General features: G+C 40.6%; 1 non-coding gene across 1 annotated transcript; it reads right to left on the reverse strand.

Moving 5' to 3' along the window:
- Positions 1–1130: 1130 nt before the first annotated feature.
- On the reverse strand, positions 1131–1237 carry LOC141640092 (small nucleolar RNA R71). The gene has a single exon (XR_012542838.1). It is a non-coding gene; the product is annotated as a small nucleolar RNA R71 (small nucleolar RNA).
- Positions 1238–10790: the final 9553 nt, after the last annotated feature.

Raw genomic sequence — 10790 nt, forward strand, 5'->3', positions numbered from 1 at the left:
CGGCTCCGGGAGCCTAACTTTCCTAGGATTATAAGATATAACCCAACTCAATCCATCACAACAATAATTTCTTGCTTATAATTTGAGAACATGTTTGTATGATCAATTCCCATGAATCCCTTATGACCCCATGATACCCTAGTGCTTTTTATCAATTGTTTACAACCCTTTTTAATTCATCTTGCTTGTTTACTTTTATTGCTAATTAGTTTAGTGACCTTCTACATCAACCCAAATTGTGACACCCCTAAGACACCACTACTTGCAATAGATATCTCATCTCAATTCCCGTCCCTTGGGATCCGACCTTTACTTGCCGGTTTACTAATTGTAGAGTTGTTTGTGAAGCTATAAATTGTGTTTTGGTCTAGGTGCTCCTAACGACAAGTTACCGAAAAGATTTAGTCCGACCAAAAAGTGGCGTCGTTGCCGGGGACGGTGTTAACTTGATTTAGATTTTCTTATTTTGTCATTAGTTGTGTCTTTCTTTGCCTTGGGGAAGTAAAACTCCTCAAGGTTTGTTCTAATTGTTTTCGAGTTGCTTGATATTTTGCATGTCTAGAAGGTCACAATGTGACTTGTTACCTTTTGATCGTGAAATTGAATGAATTTTGACAACCAATAGAAGACTTGCTAGGAGAAATTTGAGAGGTATTGGTGAGGTTGTAGATATTCAACCAACAATTGAGTTCATCAACCCTTTTGCAAGAGAAGGTGAGGAGAACCCAACACAAAATACAACACAAAATCAACCCACAATGCCTAAGTTTTCATCACATTCCGTACCCACCGAGGAGAACCTACCCAATGGTACTCCCACACCACAACATCTAACCGGAAATTTCATTGCCAAATCCGCATTTACCCAATTAGTCGAAAAAAGCCAATTTGGGGGGATGCCTAGTGAATACCCTCACTCTCATATGGAGGCTTTTTGCGATTATTGTGATGCGATTTCTCAAACCGGTGTAACTCAAGACCAAATTCGATGGGTCTTATTTCCTTTTTCTCTAATTGGCACCGCGAAACAATGGTTGAAGAGCCTTGATAAGGCCACTCTCGGAATTGATTCTTGGAAAACGTTGGCTCTAGCTTTCTACAAAAAGTTATACCCACCGGAAAAGACTAACATGCTAAGAGCTCAAATTATGTGTTTTAAGCAAAGGGATGAAGAATCTTTGTATGAAGCTTGGGAGCGGTTCAAAGGAATTTGTCGTTCATGTCCTCACCATGGACTTAGCGAGTGGTTCTTGGTACAACAATTTTGGTACGGTCTATATGAAGATTCAAGGAACATTCTCAACATGGGATCAAATGGAATGTTCACCTAAGTTGATGAAAATCAAACTTGGAACAAAATTGAGGAAATGGCGGTCCATAACTCACAATATAGTAGACCTCGCAAGGCTACTAAAGGAGGAAAGCATGAAGTGGACTCCGTTACTCAATTGGGTGCTCAACTTAGTGCTCACATTGATACCATCAATTTGAAGTTTGAAAAGGCTATGGCTAGACTTGAAGAAGCCTCAAAATCACCAAAGCATCATGTTAATGCCATGACGGCGTCTTCATCAATCCCAAGTGGGATATGTGAGAATTGTGGAACTTTGGGACATGACCCAAGTGAATGTAGGGGAACAAATGAACAAGTGAATGCTTTCCAAGCATACAAGAGTGGTACCCCTTATTCCAACTATTACAATAAAAACACCAAATTCCATCCAAATCTCTCATACAAAAGCCAAAATGTTCAAAACCCTCAAACAACATACACCCCGCCTCCCATGAGAAACCAAAATCAAAGACCCTTTCACAACCAAAACCAAGGTTACCAAAATCAATCTCCATACAATCAACAAAATGACCAAGGTTTTGATGTTCAAAAAGCGGTCCTTCAAATGCAAAAGAATCAACAAGAGTTTTTCGCTCAAATGCAAAAGGATAGTCAAGCAAAGGAAACCACCATCAACAACATCCTAGCTCACACCAAAATGTTGGAAACCCAATTGACTCAACTAGCATCTTCAAGCTCACATAGACAAAAGGGGCAATTACCACCTCAAAGTAATCCCCCAAGACATGAAACGATTAGTGCCATTCACTTGAGAAGTGGTACAAGGTATGAAGCACCGAAGAAGCAAGTTGAGGATAAGGTTGTGGAAGCTAGTGATAAGGAAGAAATTATGCAAAACTCCAAGGATGGAGAACCATCAAAAGAAGAAATCTCAAAGAAAAATGAAGACAAGGTCAAGGAGAAGGAACCCATTGTGATTAGACTTCCTTTTCCAAGTCGTCAAGCCAAGCCCAAATTTGATGACCAACTTGGAAAATTTATGGAAATTGTGACGAATTTGGAAGTCTCAATTCCTTTCAGGAATTAATCAATCACGTGCCGGCCTATGCGAAATACATGAAAGACATCCTCACAAAGAAGAAGTCGATCCAAAAGCTTGAGACTATCGTCTTCACTAAGGTTAGTAGTGCAATACTTCAAGGGAGTTCACCTCTTAAACTCAAGGATCCGGGAAGCTTCTCAATACCGTGTACCATTGGCGACACCACGATCAACAAAGCCTTATGTGATCTAGGGGCTAGTGTGAGTGTTATACCGTACTCGGTGAGTAAAAGGTTGGGGATGGGAGAGCTTAAATGCACCAATATCACACTCCAAATGGCCGATAGATCGACGAAGACACCATTAGTGATATGGGAAGATGTTCCCATACGAATTGGGAAATTTTTCATCCCGGTGGACTTTGTCATTGTTGATATGGAAGAAGACTCCAACATTCCAATCATTCTAGGAAGACCTTTCTTACACACCGCGGGTGCGGTGATTGACATAAAACATGGAGACCTCACTCTAGAACTGGGAGATGAGAGTATAACTTTCAATTTGACAAGACCATGAGAGCTCCCCGTTTGCATGAACCATGTTTTATGATTGATCATTATAGCCGGAAGGATGATAGGAAGAAGTCGGAACTCCAATGGAAGAAGAAAATTGAAGATGCTCCATTCAAAGAGCAAGTGAATTATAACAAAGAGAGCTTGAAAAGCTCACCAAAGTCAAGCAATGAAGAAGATGGCCCCATTGGCCAAGACGAGATAATGGGAAAGTTGTCTCTATCAACTCAAGAGATCTTTAGTGATCAAGTAGATGAAGTTTGTGGTCTTTGGGACGATGAGTTTGAAGGGATTTTCAATCCCTATATTGGTAATGCTATCGATCAAGACCGACAACAAGGGCAAAGATCTATTGAAGATCTTTATCATGTGATGCGATCCCGCTAATTGTTCACAAATTAAGATGTGGTCGTTGGTCACGGTCGAATCAAAACACAATTTATAGCTTAACAAGCAACTCTACAATTAGTAAAGAGGCAAGTAAAGGTCGGATCCCAAGGGACGGGAGTTGAAATGAGATTTTTATTGTAACTAGTGGTGTCTAAGGGGTGTCACAAATTGGGTTGATGTAGAAGGTTACTAAACTAGAATAACAATGAAAATAAACAAGCAAGATGAATAAAAAGGGGTGAAAACAATTGATTAAAGGCACTAGGGTGTCATGGGATCATAGGGGAATCATGGGATATGATCATACAAACATGTTCTCAAATTATAAGCAAGCAATTATTGTTGTGATGGATTGAGTTGGGTTATATCTTACAATCCTAGGAAAGTTTGGGTCCGGAGCCGAATCGATTAGATTGTACAACACCTACAAGTCGACTTAATCTTCCTACTCAACAACATGCATGGTCTAATGAGACTCGAGTTGGGTTATGTCTTACAAGTCTCATTGAAAAGATAGGAGATGATAGTAAATGCAAGGATTCATAGGCTTAGCATTTCATCAAATATAACATGTGCATGAGTTTAGATCAAAACAAGCAAGCAAATAAAACATGAAAGCATATTAATTTAAGCATGAATCATTCCCCATGTTGGTTTCCCCTAATCACCCATTAACCCTAGCTAAGAGACTACTCACTCATTATCATGTTGATCATGCTAGCAAGGTTGTCAATCATACCAACAATATGAAACATGATGAATAAATGAAAGTAATTAACAATAATTAAAAAGGGATTAAGAGATTATACCTACTAATGATTCCAATAATAAAGCAAGAATAATAGAAGTACTTGAATGCTAGATTGAGAGGTTGTCAATCTCCCAATAATAACCCAAATAATCTTCAATTACCCAAAATAAAGGATGAACAAAAGAGAGATTAAAGAACTAAAACTTGGATTAAAACTTGATTAATACTTGATTACAATATTGAAGAGAGATTGCTTTCATTGTTGTTTTTCCCCCCAAATTTCTTGTGGCATTTGACATTTGAGAACACTTTCTTGCCATTTCTTTTGATTTTTGGCAATTCAACACTTGACAACTTTCAACTTTTATTTGCATTTCTTTTGAACATTTTCAAAGTCACCCCAATTAGTAACGAGGGTGCCTTGTTTTAGAAGCTTTAGGAGTCTATTTTTGCTCCTCTTTTCATTTGATGCATTCTTGCAAACTTTCTTTCACTTTTCATTTCATTGAACTCAAATTGATTTCTTTTTGTGCCCATTCCCTTTTGTTGACAAAAATGTGGTAGAACATGGATGAATGATGGTTGCATGGTTTCAAGGGTCACCTTGGAATAAACGGTAGCCAAGGAGTTATCACACCACAAGGTACTCTTGACTAGGCCTTAATCCATGGGTCAAAGGATACTAGCATAACACATCCTAGGGTGTTTTACAAGTATTCTAACAAGCAAAGTCTTAAGAAGAAAAAGCATCTACTAGGGCCTATATACACTTGTCAAGCTTCCCAAGTAGACGGTTTCACAAAATTTTTTCTAACATGCAACTACATGCCATGATGCAACTAACATATAAACATCCTAATGCATATGATTCTACAAACTAATATGCCATATGATCTAAATGCAATCCTAAGTTCACATTGTTTTTACCGCATCAATCAAAATAAAGCCACATAGTCATTAACATAAAGAGGGAAAAGGAGATTGGAAAGATCATACCATGCGGTCTTCAATATCCTCATGTCTCGGATGTTGCATAGTCAATCAATGTGAACAAGGATAAAACAAACACAATATATACAAGACAATATATACAAAGGAAATGAACTTGTTTTTGGATTTTTTCAATATGAACTTGTTTTTGGATTTTTTCAATTTTTTCAATTTTTATGGGTTTTTTGAATAAGAGTTAAATGTTAGAATTCCCATCCCCACACTAATATGGGCATTGTCCTCAATGGCCAAAATGATGGAAATTATGCAAAGATGATGCATGATTTCTATACTAAATGCAATCTATACTAAGCTACACTACATGATGCATGGTTTTTGTTATGACGGAGAGGATAATTTGGATTACCTCCCGTTGTGTATGCATTAACTTCCCCAAACCGAGTGAGACACTATTGCTAATGTCCAAGGATGGGTATAGTTCATGCACACACTATGCTATGCATGAAACTAGTTTGTCATTTTGGATTTTACAAATGGGAACAATAGAATAAGAACACCTCAATGGTACCGAGGTGTGAGTCCTTTGATGTTGCTAGGACTACTCCAACAATGATCAAAATTAAATAAAATACAAAGAGTACAAGACACAAACTTCTTTTCATGAAAAATAAAGATAAAGAGGTGAGATGAGAGAACTTCACTTGAACTTAGGTGGCCGCTCATGCTTGCTCCACCTAGTGATGAAGTAGTCTCCTAGGCATCCGCATCATCTCCCTCTATATCGCTATCCCAAATATCCTTTGAAGCATCACTTAAACTTGGATCCATGAATTCATCTTCCTCACTCTCAAGCTTCACCGTATCACCTCCACAAGAATCGCCACTCTCCTCCCCTTTGCGACCGTTCGCCCCTTCATTGGCCTTCTCCGAGTTGGGAAAGAGCAATTCCATTTGAGCCCATGAGGGGAAAGCTCCTTCCTCACTAATCCGTCCTTTTTGAGCCATATCATAGTATTGGGGGTAAAGGGCATAATAAGTGTCCACGGAGGTCTCATATTGACGGTAGTGTAGATCTTGTAAAATTCCCGTGACAAAGTCGTCACGGGGGAGGATGAAGGGATTTGGATGGTTATATGGTTGGTAGGGAAAGGGGTAAGGAGGCACTTTTATCTTCTCATTTTGAGTTTGTTGTTCTTGTTGTTGTGGTGGTGGATTTTGTGGTGGTGGAGTTTGCCTTGTTTGACTTGGGACGAGGTAGGAGGGCATTGGGGACAAGCTTCCTCTTCTTGGGGAGATCCGTGGTAGATCGGTTATTGGGAGATAGAGTGGATCGCTCCCTTTTGTCAACCACTTTATCCTCTTATCAACCCCCTCAAGGGTTATCCAATGGTGTTGGACGACAAGTAGATCTTCATTAATTCTTGTTCCCCCCGTAAGTGGAGTGTACTCATTGTTCTCATTGAACCTTGGGTTAAAGTGCTTTGCAAGTCTAGTTATGAGTCCACCATTCACTATGTGCTTCATTCGATCATCATCCCCATTTCTAAACCTTGCCCAGTTCTCTAGCAAAACTAGAGGTGCATTGAAGTGATACCTATCTCTCCCTTGAATGTTAAGGTATGATTCCATAAATACAAGGTCCAATTGGTTGACAATGGCCGGATCTCGGCGGGCGAAAAGAGTACCCGAAATAAATCGATATGTAAGCCTCAAGATCGGGTTTTGGATGTGAAAAGCAAGACACTCTTTAGTAAGAATGAAATCCCGGCCCGTCATGGCCCTCCACAATGGTGCAACATTATACTTTTTGGGCTTTGATGTTCGGGTAGGCGAAACATCAAGTCCGAACACATTGGCAAACTCAACAAGGGTCATCATCCTAGAGACGTTTTCCAACCTAAACTCTATGCATATCACTTTGTTTACGGTTGTAATCTTCAAAAAGCTTAAGAATTCTAGCACAAGGGACCGATAGGTTGGTTCATACATGCGATAGAGAGTTGAAAGACCAAAAACCTCAAAGAGTGCTTCTACTTGGTGAAAAATCCCAAGCTTTCTTAAGGTAGTATGACAAAGAAATTTAGTGGGAAGAATATTCTTACTTAAGAGTCGGTGGAAGACCAATCGCTGCACATCATCAAGGAATTCTACATTCGAGAAATCATCGAGCCTTGTGAGATCTACGATCTCCACATGTTCCCTTCTAATGGTGTTGAGATGTGAGGTAGAGGAACTTCCCACCATCCTTGGTCTTCTTTCACTTCTAAAGGAGGATCTCCTTGGTGCCATTCTTGCTTCTTTTGTTGGGTTCTTTTGATTTGAAGATTGCTAAGGATGTTCCTTGTTGATTGAGTATTGGAAACTCTAGAAAATTGGGGATTTTTAATTTTGAGGGTAAAGAGAGTGATTTGGATATGTATGGGGGGTCATAAGGAGGTGGGTTTTATAGGGTAAGTGGAAGGAATAGTGATGTGTCAAAGTATGTGTGGTGGGGCGTATTTTAATTAGGAAAAGTCGGGTCAAGACGCAGTGAGAAGACGAGCGGATTCGAAGTGAAGACGCTCCGATTCTTGCTTCACGGGACGGGCGGATTCTTCACAATCCGCTCGGATTTTGCCACAGAGGAAAATCCCAAAATTTTGACGCCATAAGACGGGCGTCCCGAGAATAAGACGCTCGGATTCTTTCATGGTGGGACGGGCGTCTTTTTCAGAAGACGGGCGGATTCCAGTACAGAGATTTTTCTTGAAATGCAAAGGTGAAAAGACGGGCGTCTTTCCTCAGATCCGGCCCGATTCCTCGAGACGTACGGATTCTTCACAGGACGCTCGGATTCTACCTCAGCCCAGAAATCTTCAATTTCTCAGCGTAGCTGGACGTACGGTTTCTCCCCTATACGCCCGGATTCTGACAAGACGGCCGGATTCTCTGGAATCCGCACGGATTCTGGCTGCGAGTTTTGACTTCTTCTCCTTTCTTAGATGCATCCCCACACTTGGGCATTTGTCCCTTCCTTCATTCAAAAACTCATTAGTGACCCTCCCTCACTTACGCTCATGAAAAGAGTCTATGCTACTTATTAAAACAAATGCAATAAATAAATACAAGTTAGAGGGTTAGTATATTTACAAATGGTGGTTTAGGGAGGACTCCACCAAACTCTCCCTTAGATGGTCCTTTCAAGGGGAAGGAGGCCCGAGGTAGGTAGCCTCGACCTCTCCAACAAATGCTCCTTCATAGTAGGGCTTCAACCTTTGACCATTTACCTTGAATTTGCTTCCATCGTCCTCCTTGAGTTCGAAATCTCCATATTTTCCAACTTCGGTTATCACATAGGGACCCATCCATCTAGAGTTCAACTTTCCCGGAAAGAGTCGGTAGCGGGAATTGAATAGAAGGACTTTGTCTCCCTTGTGCAAGGCCTTTTGTCTAATTCGTTTGTCATGAAGCAATTTTGTTCTTTCTTTGTAAATCTTTGCATTCTCATAGGATTGTAGTCGGAATTCCTCCAACTCTTGGATTTGAATCATCCTCCTTTGACCGCTCAATTTGAGATCAAGATTGAGTGCTCGGATTGCCCAATAAGCTTTGTACTCCAATTCGATTGGCAAATGACATGCTTTTCCATATACAAGCTTGTAGGGGGAGGCTCCTATGGGAGTTTTGTAGGCCGTCCTATAAGCCCAAAGAGCATCATCAAGCTTTGTGCTCCAATCTTTCCGAGTCTTGTTCATAACTTTTTCAAGGATTTGATTGATCTCTCTATTTGAAATTTCTACTTGACCGCTTGTTTGAGGATGGTATCCCAAGCCGGTTCGATGTTGAACACCATATTTGGTCAAAAGGGATGCAAGCTTCTTCTAATGGAAATGTGTTCCTCCATCACTAATGATTGCTCTAGGAACTCCAAATCTTGGGAAAATTATCTTCTTGAAAAGCTTGGTGACCGTTTTCGCATCATCATTTGGGGTGGCAATTGCCTCCACCCACTTTGAAACATAATCGACGGCCACAAGGATGTACTTATTCCCATTGGATGTCACAAAGGGCCCTTGGTAGTCAATTCCCCAAACATCGAAGATCTCTACCTCTAGAATGCCCCTTTGTGGCATTTCGTTCCTCCAAGATATATTCCCCGTTCTTTGACAAGCATCGCAATGAATGATGAATTCTCTTGTATCTTGAAACATTGTAGGCCAATAGAAGCCCGATTGGAGGATTTTTGCAACGGTTCTTCTTACTCCATGGTGCCCACCGTAGGGTGATGAATGACATCCTTCCAAGATTCCTTGGATTTCCCATTGAGGGATGCATCTCCGGTAGAGCCCATCACTACACTCCTTGTAGAGGTTCGGGTCATCCCAAAAGTACCTCTTCACTTCGAATAGGAATCTCTTCCTTTGGTTGTGGTTCAAGTTTGGAGGGAGTACTTTTCCAACAATATAATTGGCATAATCGGCAAACCATGGGGTGATGTGCCTTTCAAGTTGTGTTTGAATAGCCATCAAAATATCGTCGGGAAATGAGTCATTGATCGGGGTTTCTCCATTTTCATCATGAAACCGGATTCTTGACAAGTGATACGCCACTACATTCTCGGCTCCTTTCTTGTCTCTTATTTCCAAGTCAAATTCTTGAAGAAGCAAAATCCATCTCAATAATCTTGGTTTTGCCTCCTTCTTTATCAAGAGATGTCGAAGAGCGCGGTGATCCGAAAATACAATCACCTTGGATCCAAGCAAGTAGGAACGGAATTTATCCAAAGCATATACAATGGCAAGAAGCTCCTTTTCGGTTGTATCATAATTCACTTGAGAAGGGTCGAGGGTTTTGCTTATGTAATAGATGGCATGAAGAGCTCTCCCTACCCGTTGGCCAAGAACCGCTCCAACGGCGTAGTTGCTAGCATCACACATAATCTCGAAGGGTAACTCCCAATTCGGGGGTTGAATGATTGGTGCCGAGATTAATGCTTCTTTGATTCTATTAAAAGCTTCAACACACTCGTCAGTAAATTGGAATTGGGCATCTTTAAGCAAAAGTTGAGTGAGGGGTTTTGCTATTTTCGAAAAATCTTTTATGAAACGACGATAAAAACCCGTGTGACCGAGAAAACTTCTCACCCCTCTAACATTCACGGGAGGTGGGAGTTTCTCTATCACCTCAACTTTAGCTTTATCGACCTCGATGCCCTTTTCCGAAATCAAGTGACCCAAAACAATTCCTTCATTGACCATGAAATGACACTTTTCCCAATTTAAAACAAGGCTAACATCTTCACATTTTTGCAATACAAGAGAAAGATTATGCAAGCATGAGTCAAAGTCCTTTCCATAAACACTAAAGTCATCCATAAAAACTTCCATTATGGTCTCTAAGTAATCGGAGAAGACACTCATCATGCATCTTTGGAAAGTGGCGGGGGCATTACATAATCCAAAAGGCATCCTCCTATATGCAAAAGTGCCATAAGGGCATGTGAAGGTGGTCTTATGTTGGTCATCCGGGTGTATAGGGATTTGGAAGAATCCCGAATACCCGTCAAGGTAACAAAAGAATTTGTTAGAGGCTAACCTCTCAAGCATTTGGTCAATGAATGGTAAGGGGAAGTGATCTTTCCTTGTTGCGGAGTTTAATTTCCGGTAGTCAATGCACATACGCCAACCGGTGATCATTCTTGTGGGTATTAATTCATTCTTTTCATTTGTCACTACCGTGGTACCTCCTTTCTTAGGTACCACTTGAACGGGGCTAACCCACAAAGAATCCGATATGGGATATATGATTCCCG

Source organism: Silene latifolia, unplaced genomic scaffold, assembly GCF_048544455.1.
Source record: "Silene latifolia isolate original U9 population unplaced genomic scaffold, ASM4854445v1 scaffold_70, whole genome shotgun sequence".
Lineage (NCBI taxonomy): Eukaryota > Viridiplantae > Streptophyta > Magnoliopsida > Caryophyllales > Caryophyllaceae > Silene > Silene latifolia.